We start from the raw sequence: 16,512 nt of genomic DNA on the forward strand, positions 1-16,512 counted from the left end.
AATGTGCAGTTTTTACATATTTAATATAACAACTCAATCGAAATTCATACATTATTCTTTCATGAAGTGCCTGTGACCATTATAAACAGATAGGTCACCAGACAGAGGTAGCAGTGAGCACACAAAAGAGTTGTCCTTGAATGGTGGTCAGGCATTAAGAGATGGAATGCTCCAGGTTTCTACTCACTGGACCACATCAAATGCCAGCCACACTTTTCCTGTTTAAACTAATTTTCTTCTAAAGGAAGTACTTTTTGTATGACAGATCATGCATTGCATGCATCCACAAAACCTAAAACATTTCTCCAAACAATGGTTTAGCAGATTCACCCTTTGCTCTACTAATCTGGTGAGATTTCGTAAAAGTTTGACATTCCTTAGACTGTAACTTAAGGGCATGGCTCCATGTGTCAAGCAAATTTCCCAAATGGATTTTATATTCCTAACCACAGTCTGAGAGAAGAGTGTTTGTGTCTAAAAAAAAAAACTGTCCAATCCACAACTTTTAATGTCGACTATTTATAGTTCAGACAAAACTTGTCAGCTAAAAACCAGAACGCTTACGCTCTGTGTCAAAGCGAAAAACTTGTGGACAGATAGAAAGTAGTCACACTGTAATTGGGACTTTTAGGGGCTATAACAGCTTTTTTTTTTTTTTAAATAGCCAGTTGCACATACCTTATCTACAACCATGAGGTGAAAATGTTCACTGAATAAATAGTCTGAGTCATGTGAAAAGCAAATTCTTTATCACTTTGAGTGTCCGATCATGTATAGTTTAAATAAATAAACAGGAATTTGCTTTTCACATGATTGTGTAAAAATAGGATTATGGGTATTCACCTGGCACCACATCCACAATGTTATATACAAAAATGCATAGAATCAACAGTCATGGGACTTAGGGTGCCAAAATAACATCAGAAAACAGCAGAAAAAATACAATAAATACATTCTAAGTTTTATTTTTACAAAAACGATATAAATATTTTATATTTAATAACCACGACCGCATATAGTTATTATTTTTCATCAAACATCCTTCCCATTTGGACCACCACCAATCTAATCCCCCAAGAAAGACTTGCAAAATGAAAGCCTAATTGGCTTGTTAAAGTGTTTCAATACAGCCATAATCTCAATTGAATACACAGGGTGATGGTGGTGTCCTATTCATCAACACATTTTGCATTATGTTTTATCAGGAGGATCTGTTGGGAAGATCTATAATATTGCTGTCAGACTAGAGAGAGAAGCACTATAGATTTACACCAAAGGGCAAAACAGTTCCCCAGGGTAGAAAAAAACACATGACTAAGGCCGGCCATACACAGAGCAAATTTCTTTCCTGCAACCACGGGTGCGCATGCACCGTAGACAGCGGTGCCTGTCTTTTGCAAATATCTCCTAAACCATGTAGGTTTAGGAGATATTTCTTGCACCTACAGGTAAGCCTTAATCTAGGCTTACCTGTAGGTCAAAGTGGTCTGTAAGCCCTTGTACACACAGTCGGAGAATCCGTCGGAATGTGTCCTATTGGACCATGTTGTCGGATAATCCGACTGTGTGTGGTATGCATCGGACTGATTCCGTCGGAATATCCGTCGGACTCAATTTTCCAACTTGTTGGAAATATTTCCTGACCAACTGGTCCGATCAGACATACTCTGATCATGTGTAGAGAATTTTTATCGGACCAAGTGCCACGCATGCTCAGATCAAATTCCTACATCAAAGCTATTGGCTACTAGCCTGAATGTAGTCCCATCGTAACGAAATTAGGTCATCACGTTCTGAATGATCAGATTTTTCGACAACTTAGTCCGACCGTGTGTATGCAACAGTTTCGGACAAGATCCGACGGACAAAATCCGACGGATTTGGTTGTTGAAATCTCCGGCCGTGTGTACAGGGGCTAAGGGTTTACAACCACTTTAAATGCCTTTACAGGTTACCCGTTTACAGATACACAGGAGGGCTGGTGCTAGAATTATTGCTTTTGCCCTGATGTCCACAACAATACCTCACATGTGTGGTGCAATCACAGTTTACATATGCGTGCGGGAGTAACATACGCGTTTGTAATTTGCATATAAGCACAGGGGGCAGGGGTGCTTTACATTTTTTTTGGATTCATTTTACTGCTATCGCAAGTGATGAACAACATCCCTTGTGACAGCATGGTCCATGACAGGTCCTCTTTATGGAGAGATCTGGGGTTTATTAGACCCCAAAGCTCTCCTCCTGGCCTCCAATGCAGCCGATCAGACACAGATCGGCCTGATCGGCTGCTATCCTGGCCACTAATGGCCAGGTAAACAAAGAGGCATAACCAGAAGTGCTTCATGTTTCTGGGGTCACAGAGAGAGAGGAACAATGTCAGTTCCTCTCTCTCTGTTTTGTGCAGACGATGACACCGGTCGCATCGCTTAGATGGGCTTCACGATCGTACAGTAGAGCCATTGGCTCCTGATGCTGTCAATCACAGCCTGTGAGGAGAGAGCAAGGAGCGAGGCCAAGCCACACTGTGTATGTCTATTGACACACATAATCCAGCTTGGGATTCAGCCCACACAAGTGCCCCCATAGCATATGGCTTCCTATGGGGGCATTCATAAGGAGGGAGGAGCCAGGAGCACAGGACCCCCAGAAGAGGAGGATCAAGGCTGCTCTGTGCAAAACAGTTGCACAGAGCAGGAAAGTATGCCATGCTTGTTATTTTAAAAATAACAAACTTTAAACTTTTCAATGACGTTAATTCAGTTTTGTATTAATATAGTTTTCAAATGAACTGAGAAACTGCCAATATTTGATCCAGTCAGCTAAAAAGTACATAGTAGCTGATAATAAACAGAATATTGGCATGCATTAAAAAGGGGATTAACTCCAGGAATAAAGTGATCATTTTTCCACTCTACAAGAATATGGTCCGGCCTCACCTGGAGTATGCTGTCCAGTTCTGGGCACCAGTCCTCAGGAAGGATGTACTGGAAATGGAGCAAGTACAAAGAAGGGCAACAAAGCTAATGAAGGGTCTGGAGGATATTAGTTATGAAGAAAGGTTGCGAGCATTGAACTTATTTTCTCTGGAGAAGAGACACCTGAGAGGGGATATGATTTCAATTTACAAATACCATAGTGGTGACCCCACAAAAGATTTTGCAAAAGGGAGTTTAATAAGACACATGGCCAATCATTAAAATTGGAAGAAAAGAGGTTTAACATTAAACTATGTAGAGGGTTCTTTACTGTAAGAGCAGCAAGGATGTGGAATTCCCTTCCACAGGTGGTGGTTTCAGCGGAGGGCATCAATAGTTTCAAAAAACGATTAGATAAGCACCTGAACGACCGCAGCATAGAGGGATATTCAATATAATACTGACATATAATAACACACATAGGTTGGACCTGATGGACTTGTGTCTTTTTTTAACCTCACCTACTATGTAACTATGTAACCTGCATTTGACTTATTATCATCCTCTAACAATACCATGTACAGCAGAACTTAGAGAGGGAGAAGAAGCCAATCAATTGTGCTACAATACTCATGTGCCAACAAGGAACATGCAAAGGTTATGTCTGGCCATTTGATGTGTTGATGTGCCACAAATAATACCCTAAATTTTTATATAATATGAAAGATGATGCCACGCTGAGTAAATAGATACCTAACATGTCACACTTTAAAATTGTGCATGTTTGTGGATTGGCAACAAACTATGGTAATTAAAAGTCTCTATAGGATATTTTTTTAAAGCCTTTACAGGTTACAAGTTTAGAGTTACAGAGGAGGTCAAAAAGACTCCAAATCTCTTCTTAACCTTTAAAAGCAAAAGATCAAAAAAAAGGTTTTCTTCCAGCCACTCTGGTCCTCCAAGACCATAGAGGTGATCAAAGCGGATCTACTCTTTGAGCGCCTGTGTGACCAGCCAATGGCACCATTGAATCATTTCTCAGGTGAGCTGGCAGAAATGGTAAGCCTGAGAGACACTGGCGAGCGGCTGGAGGGGGGGTCCTGTCCTGCCACTTATGAAAGCGTTCAAGCTGCTCATAAGCCCATCTGAATACTTTCAAAAGAAAGCCAGCTACTGGCTGAAGAAAACAATAATGGGGTTATGGCTGATATCATCAGCTATAATCCTAGTAAACCACTTGCAAGCCACAACGTATATTATAACCACATATTGTGGTTGGCAAGGGGATAAAATGCTCAATGATAACATAATTTTTTTTTTACTTTATTTTTATACTTTTTAATTCCACCTTGTTTGCTATGCCTGGGTTGACAAGGTTCAGAGGCATTCCCATTATCGGTTTGGCTTTATCATACACAGTGGTTTCCTCCAGTGTGAAGATCACACCTGCATGAAACATTCCTAGGACTGGAAAAAATAAAGTTTCTGTAGTGTATGTAAAAATGCTTAGGCCCAGAATATGGGGAACGCTACAAATACATGCTTTATTCTCATCCTGTTTCTTTCTGTGCTGCAAGAAATATTAAAGTACTTTCTGAATTGCATAGCCGGTATTATTCATACTGCCTTCGTTTACATAATGAACACCATAACAGTACAAAATTAAACTTGAATGGGAATTGTAATCCTAATGGTCTGTATTTCTCCTAATTACCCTTGATGAAACCCTTGGCTTCAAATTACCCAGCAAATCCTTTGATTCCATTTTAAAAACCTTATTTTTTTACTATAAAAATGTGAAAATATATTTGTCCTGCTGTGCAAGCTGTGTGGTCCCACTTTCAACATCAGAAGAACATTGAAAACACCAAGCACCACCTTCATGTACATGTATAACAAGGTATTAAAACACATTTCATCCCAGGATAGGGGGGGATCTGCATCCGGCAATCAAAGAAGTTTGTTTTATGCACTTGACATTAATTGAAAGTGATAAACAGGTGGCACTATAATAAGTAATGTAGATTAGAAAGAGAAAATTTGCTTTTTTCCTTTGTGGTGAGTATAGCACCACTAGCTGATATATTTATAAAACCAGCTGCTTAAAACACATGGAAACATTTGCTTTTGTCAAAGCTGGGGGAAGTCTGGCTTATTTTTGGAGTTTCTTATGTTCTAATTTATGTAAATTATAAAGCCACAAAGCCAGCATTAGATATTTATTCAAGCTTAGTTCCAGAGTACGTCTTGGAGTGTCCATGTTGAGGAACCTATCCTTTCTATCCCTCTTACCACCAAAACTGTCTTTCTTTTAGACCAGATATAGAGATTTGTATGAAAAAATGCTCTTTTGACTTTTTAACTGAACTCTCCATTGTTTCTTATCTTAGATAGTAGATAAAGGAAAAGAATATCGGTGTTACAAGTGTAAATCTGGTCAATACAAATATTTAATGCATTACGTATGGAACAGTAAAAACTGCATTCTATATCTCAGCTCCAATTCATACAATTTGTTATTCTAAGTTACGCAATTATTTATTTATCCAAACATTATTCAGGAAAAAAGGGTTACAGCTTGAAGAGGCCACAGCAGCCCATAGATGGCAGTGTGCCTTTGTTTACTAGTGTAATTGTCTCATACAATTCTAGTATTAAAAAAAAAACTATTTTTAATCTTAATATCTGCAAAATCTATGTGCAATCTCTACAGGATACGATTTTCCACGTCCGAATATACAGTATATAATACAGTGAATGGGTTGCAGCACAATCCAATTTTATTATTCTGAAAACTTCAGCATAAAATGTAGCTTAGCGTCAGTTTTGAGCACATTATGCTCTTTATTTGTCTATTTACAAATGAGGAAGACACCATATTTAAAGGAACAGACAAGAAATTACATTACAGCATAACCATTGAAAATGTAATTTCATTTCCTGAAGTTTTTAAAGAACCTCAGGCTGCCATCCGGCTTAGGAATGAGCAGTATGTGCATTGACCATTCACTGTTAGTTTCCTGTCTGATCCCAAGGACTAACAATTTCTTTACCTCTTCTGAAATGCCTTTTTTTCTGAGCTGCAGGTACTCAATAGGGTCTTAAGTGTACTGTGATATGAGGCTTAGTCACAATGTCATGGTGAATTCTGCTAGATTGACCAGGTAATTCAGAAAATAACGTTTGATTTTTCTGCAAGAACTTTCCTGCCTCCTGAATGTGAATAGCATAGAGAGTGTCTGACACCCTAAACTCTGGTATATACTGTACATTTTGCAGATGACATTTTAGGGTCACTTTCTGCTGAGTAGGCCTTACAAGCCTTCCAGAGTTTCAATAGGGTTAACATGGTATATTTGGAAGGGCTTTAGTTCTCAGGACTGGTATATCTGGTAGTTGACATCACTGATTGTATCGCTGATCTCACACAGGCTGTACCATTTTACCAGAGATTTACAAAGTAGCCACCAAAACAAAAACTCTGTCTCCCAGATTAATGTCAGCTAAGACTTTACCAGACCAATTATAAATTCTGGCCTGTACCTCTTGGGCTTGCTGCATATGTTCCCTAGCTATGGCCATGACTGCTGCTGTTCTATGCAGCATGCAAGCAATGTGTTCAATTACACTTTTGTGAGGAGAGGCATCTTGTCCCCATGTTTCCTGGGCCACAGCCAAGATTCCCCAGATCTACCATGCAAAAAGTTAAATGGAGAAAAGCTTTGGAAGACTGCGGCACTTCTCTTATTGAAAACAAAACATTAGGTATGGTAACTAGAAGGGTCAGTCTTTTCCATGTATATGAACCACTTCTCTAGCAAACTCTTCAATGTTCTACTGAAATGTTCTACAAGCCCATACATTTTGGGGTGGTACACTGGGATGCTTAGGTGAGTTATTTTCAACAAATGACACAGCTTTTCAGTTACCTTTGACAATATAGAAGTTTCTTGTTCTGTCAAAATTCCTTTGGGAATACTGGCACAGGAAAACATGTGGCATAGTTCTTTCACTGTAGAGGAATTGCTTCTATGTACATGATGGCATAGTCAAAAATTATCAATATGTCCTGGTGCCCCCTGGTGGACCTTTGCAATGGCCCAATAAAAACCATGGCAAACATCTCAAAAAGGACCTTAATTATAGGCAAGGGTAACCAATGGGCAATTGTTTTGTAAATACAATCACTGCTGAATTTTATCCTTTGTTTCTTTTTCTAGTACTAATTGACTGCCCAAATGATCAGAATGGGCAAGATCCAACAACTTCTATTTGTAAGACTGAGGGAACCACCAACTGCTCCACAATTTGCTTATGCTCCTTCTATTCATGATACAGTAAATCAAGGTATACTGGAAAATGGGGATATACCAGCCTTAATTCTAGTTCTTGAGGTACCCAGTTCTGCACCTTAACATTTCTCTATGCATTTACAAAACTGACATCCAGCACATTTAGGCAAAACAATGGCATCATGTACTTCAGACACATTTTCAGAACTGGTTACCCATTTTTTCCCCCACAGTACCCAAAACAGGGGAAAATCATAGCCCAGTGTTATACTGTGTAGAAAATTCCCCCATGCATAACATGCATTACATTACTGTCCTCTAAGAGCTCTGCTGCACGGTAGTCTGCCATGTGTACAGGGTACTCCCATTTGGTCTGTGCTAAGCTTGCAAGGGTCCACTAGACTGGCTTTGGCCAATCTAACAAGGCTTCCAGAGTCTTATAATAATGCCTCCACTGGATGTCCTTATATTGTATTAGGATATATCTGCCTTCCCGTCTCAGTTCATCGATGTGCTACAAGCAGGACCAGACCAGAATAAGACAGGTTAGGCAGCCACATTAGGGTGCCAAGATAGGGAGGGGCAGTAAAATACAAACCCCCAGCCCCTTGCTTGGGATTTGGATTTGAAAAATAACTGTCTTCCTTATGCTAGGTGGGGGTGGAGTGGCGCCCCGAAACACCAGAGCCCCAGAAGGTGGATCCACAACTGTGTCAGCAGAATCGGTCCTTATCATAAGTGGATGTGACAGTAGACTAGCAGTCCCTGGTTGCTAGGACCACTAGCAACCTATGATGCGCTTTGCAACTGCACACAGCAGGGAGAAACCTCCTCTGTGCAGAGCTGCTCCATCAGCTCCACCTTCCTGCTCCGCCCCCTGACTTTGGCTCCCGTTCCTTTCCTCCAGATTGCTCCTGCCAGCCTGATGGGTAAGGTAAGAGAGAATTCCTGCCCGCTCCCTCCCGGTGGCATACAAATAAGGCAAAAAGCACTACTCCCCTCCTGTCACACTGCCCCCCTACCTGTCACACTGCCCCCCTTTTGCCACACTGCCTCCAACCTGTCACCCTGCCCCTTATCTGTTACACTGGCACCCACCTGTTACTCTGCCCCCACCTGTCACACTGCCCCCTCCTTTCGCACTGCCCCTCCTGTCACACTGCCCCTTCTGTCATAATGCCCAGATACCCCTCTCCTTTCACAATACCCTCCTGTCACAATGGTGGGTGTGGTGGGAAGATGATGAGGAGGGTGGTGGAAAAATGCACCTTCACCTAGGTAAACAAACTTTGCACCAATTCTGGTTACAAGAAAAGGTTAAGCAAATAGTCAAGTTTCATAGGTAATGTAATATGGGCCAGCTTTATGATACACCCTTGGCACCACCAGCACCTATGTAGCTATGTCTCTCACTCAAGCGCTAGGAGGCAGTTCATATATGGCACCTATGGATGTCTTACCCCTTCCTCAAAAGCCTGTTTACCCCTTTAATATAAGGGAATAGTTTCAGCCAGGGTTAATGTTTTCCTACTTCAAAGGGTTATCTGCCTGGAGGACAGATTTCAGAGAAATAGTTATTGGTAGTAGTATGAGCAGCTGTATATTAACAGGCAAGGCCCTGGCATAACAATAGCAACATTATTGTAACTTGTTTGTGAGGTGGAACAAATCATTCATCTGGGACCTTGTGGGCTTCCCAGATTTTCTTGGATGGCCGCAGTATCCCCAGATAATATGTGGACCTAGGATAGGGGTCTTTATCCTACCCATAGCTCTACAAAGCCTCCAGGCTTTATTACAAATAGCAGGACCTTTAAGGTTCTGAAAAAAAACAAAGTTTTTTTCTTCACATCAGCCAGAAACCTTGGAGCTCCTCACCATGTGTATGTGAGAAACCTGGGTGACACATACCCTCCGTATAAAATTCTGCCAACCAGGGCTTCACAATACATTTACTTCATTTGCAGAAAAGCAATGTTATTACATTGACTACTAAAATCCTGCACACACACACACACACTGTGTGGGGAAAAAGCTCTCGGAAAATACAGTTCTGGGGGAACACGTGCCTACCATAATAGCAACTAACGTAGGGCACGTTGGCGAATGTTGGTGGTGGAATCACGGGGAGTAATAAAGGTAAAAGAAAACATGGACGCTCTACAGGATGTCATGGAGGTTTGTAGGTAAAAGTTGGTCATGCTTATTCAAATTCCTTAAAATATTCTAGTCCATTCAGATTTTGCTTTATTCTTCTTTAGTATCTTTTATCTATTTATTCGAAAAAGCAAGTCAATACATTTTTGTGAGCTTGTTACTTTATGTATCTGTTCTATCTTCCTTTTAGAGATGTCGCTAAGTTTAGAACTGAAAGGCAATCCCTAAATCCACTAATAGCATCACTTAATAGCCAGTGTGTTCTGCTAACTCACTTATGGAAACACAGCGCTTCTGTTTTTCTTCAGATTACTACAGTTAATGATGTCTGGGGTATTGTGCAGTAAAGAGTTCTAATGAGTAATTCCCTTCACTAAACAAATAGAAGGGCACTTAGGAGAATAGCTACACATCCCTGAAGATCTACTTCACCATAGATTGTTAGAAGGATACATGGGAAGGTGGCACTCAACCAAAGTACAGAGCATAGAAAAGGCACTTGGTCTCAGGTTAATCCTAAGCCAACTAAATATTAAAGTGCACCTCAAACTTTGGGACAAATCAAAGTCGGGATCACACTCATGGTATAAGAATAAATCATGAAATATTCTTCTTGACCTTCTTTGGGGTGTTATTCTAAGTCATATGTCTGTAATCTGAATAGAAAAGTGAAAAAGGTGCTTTTCACTTAATTGGAATGTCTGCAAATAAAATCCCTCTTGAGTGCCTGTAGAGACATCTTTGAGCGGCGAGTCATCGTTGAGGGAAACAGATATATAGCTGATTCACTACATTGCCCAGACCTTTCTGCAGAATCTCTTATTAAATACAAAAATCACTAGCTTTAAGGGTGAGGGTCACTGTAATAACACATACAGTACCAAGCAATTGTTTTCTATGTGCCTGGTTCACACCACAATTATGTGAACATGTGCTTTGCTTTAAAATGCAACCTCTCTGCACACAATGCTTAAAACGTGAACACATGTAAATGCAACACAATTGAAAGTAAAGATATAAAAAATGAATCGTTGTTAGTATTTTGACCCTTCCAGGGACCTGTCATAATGCATGACATAAAACATAGACCAACATGCCTAAAAAGTAAGCGTAACAAATTACAATGGACATAACAGACATGCATTTTTGATGCGTTGCAGTGAATTTTTATGTGCAGCATAGCGAAAGGACCCTAAAGGATACATTTGATATAAGTTGGAAAAACTGCAAATCTGGCCACAAAACAACATAACAATGCCACTAGAGTTCCACTTTTTCAAAGAGAAGCACTATATCCAACGTTTTGTCATTATATAGTCATCAAATATAATATTATTGACAAAATGTGCTTACATTTAGAAGACTAAATTTAACCATTCATTGAACACAATTAGTAAAGTGTATCAAAGATCTGGTATTGAACCATTGTACTCATGTTCAATTCAGTGTGTTCGAGCATTAGGACCACTGTCTACATCTCCATAGTGCACCCCAGTGGCATTGCTAAATACACAACACAAAATCAATTCCAAGTCACAATAAAACCCATCAGTACACTACTAATGCTATGCAGCAACAAGGCAACTGAGCTAAATATGTGTTTGGTGTATTCCTCTGAAGCCAGAATCCAGAAAGCACCTCACAAGGTCACTGGGATGTACTACCAGAACTCTGTGGCGTGTTGCTTCTTCACTCTTGCAGCTTGCAGTGTCACTACCCACAGTTAAAGTACCAAGGCAGGTTTGACTCTTGGGGGCTATGAGTACTGATTTTTTTACATCAGACATTTGTATGTGAGTCAGCCGTCAGTGTGTCTCAGAAGACACAAAAGAGTGACCTTGCCAACTAGGTTGGAGTGGAAAAGAACAACAAAGCCCAGATGTAGCATGTTCTATCCATCGTATGCATCTCAAGGTTTAAAAGGAGAAAAGGATACTTCTGTGGATCACAGGAGTACAGTTCGTTCTGCACTCCTGTAACCCATTTTCAGCAGACAGCGGACTGTCGGCTGACGTCCCAGAGTCGGTCCAGGCTGAGGAAAGATCGGGACCATATCATTGGGATCCAACCAGATGCCTGGACCAACACACGACTCAGCCTTTCAGCAATCCGCCAAAGCCTGAGCCAGCCACTCTTGCCCTCCTTAGCCGAGTTCTCCAATGAGCGCGGGGGGAGGGGCAGGGCAAAGAACAGTGTCTGCTCACGGAGCTGTGAGAAATGAGCAATCAGAGGTCTTTGATCACTCGGTTCTCAGCCTTTAAAGCCAGCAGGGGACAGATGCAGCATCGGACCAATACTGCATCCACCTATGTAAGTATGATTGTAAAAAAAAAAAATTCTAAAGCGTATGCCAAGCCAAAACTTTTAGGTTTTTTTTTTTGATAGAGGGGGATATTTTGAACCCTGTTCGGTTTTTACTGTAATCCGCGGCTTTGTTAGAAAGATTTTTTCATCTCTTACTGTCAAGGTTACAATGCTTTCACAAGAACGGAAGAGAAATAAAACCTGCAAAAGAGGCACAGACAGCAATACAAATATGAAAGAGGTTCTACAAGAAGAACATACGGGGAAGGCACAAGCACCTAGTGCATTACCTAAAATGTTCCAAGGAAAGGGGTATGCCCCCGAAATGCGTCAGCCTGATATCACAAGGGAAGTCGTTGGAGTTCTTTTACCTTACGCCATGTGGCATTTTCAGGCCTACATGCTCTTTTACACTGTACTTTTGTAAGTATGCATTCTATTAATTTTATTTTCTCTGAATACATTTTTGGGTAATGTACTAGGTGTTTGCGCCTTCCCTGCTTGTTTTTTTTTGTAGTTTCACATTGGATTACCCCATCTGTGGTGGGCTGCATTCACGAATCATTGGGCCGTATATGGATGAGAGGCTTGTTCAGCCCTATCTATCTGTGGAGGACCTCTCAGCACTGGGAGTGTCTTTTTTCTTGCATGAAAGAGGTTCTAGGTTTTCCTTTTTCTACTTAGAAAAAGTCTCTACATCTGTGTTGTTCTCTTTATCTTGTGTAGAACTGCCCCCTTGGGGGTTGCTTAGAATTGCATGTTCGTCTGCGCTACCTCGACCCCGTGAACTTTCCAGCCCTCCTGACGTTCTAAGTTCAGACATGCTGTATATACCTTTAAATACCACACAGACACAAGGTAGATTAATTAGCTCTCTCATATTTTACTTAATTGAGAGGAGAGTCTTGTAATTGGGTATTAGTCAGCCAAATCCTGGGTAAACAGCCAAGATTCCGTTTAAAAAGTCCCCAAAGTAATTAAATTACAGTTTGAATTGACATATACATAATATCAAGGCATACAGAAAGCAGACAATAAATGAATGGATCTCAAAAAGGACTACTGCTGGTTACTGTATATAATGCCACTGCTAAAGGGGAACCCCAAGCCGGCCTATTTTACCTGTAATCCTAATGAGAGGTGAAATACAATAGGTGCTAGTGGTGCGTGCCTTTGAATAGCGATCAAATAACAGTGTTCAAAATGCAAGGTCTTGCGGTTATCTTCACCGGCAGTTGGAGCTCATACAAACAAGACTTCTAAATGTGAAAATAAAATTAATAATTAATTTCATACCACGCTCAAATGTACAAATAATATTGAAAATAAATGCAAATAAATGTAAAAAAAAGTATAATCAAATAATGTTCAAATGTAAATATGAATTTTCAAGTTCAAAAACAGCCACCCCCGGTGATTCTTCAATCAAGTGCACAGTGATGAATAAATTCAGTGACAGGAATGGAAAGTGCCGTCTCCCACCAGTTTAGGCAAACAACCTACTCACCAGATTCATCAGACACCCATGACAGGTGTTGGATAAGCAGAAAGATATATCGAGATGTATCCATTCATATAGTGCCTCTCACCAACGAAATAAAGATGTAACCGCGGATGCAAACACCTTCATACTTTACATGTATGCATGAAAAAGGATTCCTAGAGCAATGTGTATATGTAAAAGAGACAGAATAGTAGTAGTTTTATCTTTTCAGTCTGGCCTTGCTAGATTGGAACCTCAGTTGGAACTGTCACAAAGGGAAGGGTTACTTCTCAAAATCACACTTGGGTAAATTTAAGCTTGATCCAAGTAGCTTTTAGGAGTCAGCTCCTGGTCAGCACCATTGTTAGGATCTGGACACTTTCACACCAGGACTACACATTGACACCCCAGTGATTAGCGCCACTTGCAGTTGGAGACTTTCCCCTTACTCCCTGTCTGTAAAAACTATTGACACCATGACAGTAAGTCCTCTTTCATATGGGCAGCTGGGGCCTGTTAAAAAAAGATGGCTAAGCCTTGGTTTTAGTGCCCCCCTGGCCCTTACCTAAAGGTTAAACAACAGCTGGAGGAGGCTGTTGCCATGCCAAAGCCGCGATGCTTTGCATCACCGCTGTAACAAATTTAACACGACATGCCATTAAAGTCATTGGGGCCGTGTCGCAACAGCGAGCCAAATTCTAGGCTCGCAGTTGCGGTGCATTAGTCCCATTATAAACTGCCATTAGAAACAGAGAAAAGGGGTATTTCGAAATTGGAAGGATCACTTCATGTTAGCCATAACCTGAAAACCATGAAATCAAATGCTTTTCAGAGCTTTGACTTGTGTGAAACTGGCCTAATTGAGAAGAAATCACTCTAAGCTTACCTCAGATAGCAGTAAACCCTGATGTGGGCCCAAATCCTTCCTCACTCTTTCCAAAACTAAAAAAATTAACAGTTTCGGATAGACATACAATTTACATTTACATTTGGAGTGGAACATACTTTTAATAAGGGTTTGTACTAACAGGTCAAATATTGCACTCATTTAGGTCCAATATCTGAAAGCCAACTATAATGGTCAATGAGATATATTTACAAGAAGCTCTAGAATGGAAGTAGAAGTAGGTCGTTTTTCCCAGTTTATAAATCTGTGTTGAAACCTCAGGCTAAGCCAATTTGGTTGTGAAAGGGTATTGTTAGCATTACTAGATATTATTTATTATCATAAGTTGCTCTATGTGTTGCTCTTTGAAGATTTCGAACTGTTGCTGCTTAAAGAGATAATAGGAGAAGATGAGGAATTGTTCATGATGTCCAGGTTTGCACAAAATAAATATAGTAAACTGTTAGCAATCTCTCTGCATTCCTGGGATTTAAAACTGGGTTTCCTAGAAAACTTACCTAATTAGGCCTGATTAAGCTACTGATGTGGTTATTCTTTTTGGAGGAAGTAACTGTCTTCACAGATAGTCTTTCTAAAAAAAACAGCTGCATTAATCTGCAGAGAGAGACTATGCGATGGCAGCCTTGTAAGTAAAAGATTTGCTTTTGTAGAAGCTGGATAAAAGATCCATTTTCGTGCTGTAAAGAGGCATTAACTGTGTAGTAATGACAGACAGGCTATTTGTATTTGTTTTTTTATAGAAGGAGTGTTTTGCTGTGGCCGGGAGACAAATTCAAAAGGAAACTTAAAGGAGAAAATGTATAGAAAAAACAGCTAATACATATAAGTTATTTTTTTTAATTATTTGTTGTTACTTTAAATGCTGCCATTGGGATTTGTTTTTTTACCAAAATATTAAGGGCAGATTTTCTTTTTTTTTTTTTAAATGACAAAAATCCCCAATTTCCTGCCGAGTGCCCTGAGCAGGCTCCCAAGCCACTGTTTTGTGTGTCTATTCACACACGGAGAATGGCTCGTCCCCCGCTCTCTCATCATTGGCTCACTGGCTGTGGCTGCCAATTAGAAGGAAGAGACCCAGGAGAGCCACTGCTCCTGTGAACATCGCTGGATCAAGATAGGGGTCAGGTAAGTATTGGGGGGGCTGAGGGGGGCTGTTGCACACAGAAGGTTTTTTACCTTCAGACATAGAATGCAGGAAGGTAAAAAACCTTGAGCCATTATAACCACTTTAATCACAGTGCAATGAGCTTGAAGTTACTTCAACCTACAATAACCAATTAGTATTTGAAGCTTTCAAGTGGTATTTTTTATAAATGCCCCCCCCCCCCCCTGCAGGTTTATGCCATAATGTGCTAGTACACACGCATATTAGCACATTATGGCAGACCTACCAGTCAAATTGACCCCTCCAGCGCTGTGCTGTCACCATTCCTTCTGGTCCTGGTCACTTCCATCTTTGCCTTGTCTCGTTCCTTCCGGGGGCCATCCATTCAAATGCTGAATGAACTGGGTCACGATGACTTCACTCACGCACATGTGCATGGGAGTCACATCATCATGGCACAGTCAGGGTGCCAAAAAATGTGCATTGGGCGGCCCATTCATAGTACATATTACATTGCCACTGACATGCCAGGAGAGGCATTTATGACAGAGGAGACTACTAAGGTATCTTCTGTTATAAAAACCCTTTCTGTCTGGGTTTTTTTTTTAAATTATTCAGTAGAGCTTTAAATATCCTTTTCTTTGCCCATACAGGGTGCAGGGGACATCCCTCCAGCAGCAGGTGCTCACTGCCACTCTGTTCAGGCACCGGAAGCAAAGAAGGTATTTCCCAGTGTGGGTGAATATGTATATAGAATAATTAAATGCGCGACCTGTTATTCTATAATTGTGTTATAGTGAATTTTTTTTTTTATTGTGAACCCCTGTAGATTCTAAATATTAAAACAATATAAATTGTAAAATCAATATAAACTCTTAATTTACTCGCTGGTTATCTCTCACCTCAACTACTGCAAATCCCTTCTCATTGGCTTACCTCTACATAGTCTATCACCTCTTCAGTCCATCATGAATGCCGCTGCCAGACTCATCCACCTTACCTGCTCTGTGTCTGCTACTCCTCTCTGTCAATCCCTCCACTGGGTTCTGCTCACCCAATAAATTAAATTCAAAATACTAACAACTACTTACAAAGCCATCCACAATTTAGCCCCCAGCTATATTACTAGCCTAGTCTGTAATACCAACCTACTCGTTCTCTTTATTCCTCTCAAGACCTCCTGCTCGCTAGATCCCTCGTCACCTCCTCCCATGCTCGTCTCCAGGACTTTTCCAAAGCCTCTCCAATCCTATGGAATGCCTTACCCCAACCTGTCTGCTTATCCCCTACTCTATTCTCTTCAGAGAAGCCTACCCCACCCACACCTAACAACTGTATTTTCATTT

The sequence above is a fragment of the Lithobates pipiens genome, unplaced genomic scaffold, assembly GCF_037356315.1.
Source record: "Lithobates pipiens isolate NorthernLeopardFrog02 unplaced genomic scaffold, aLitPip1_a1.2 Scaffold_16, whole genome shotgun sequence".
Taxonomy (NCBI): domain Eukaryota; kingdom Metazoa; phylum Chordata; class Amphibia; order Anura; family Ranidae; genus Lithobates; species Lithobates pipiens.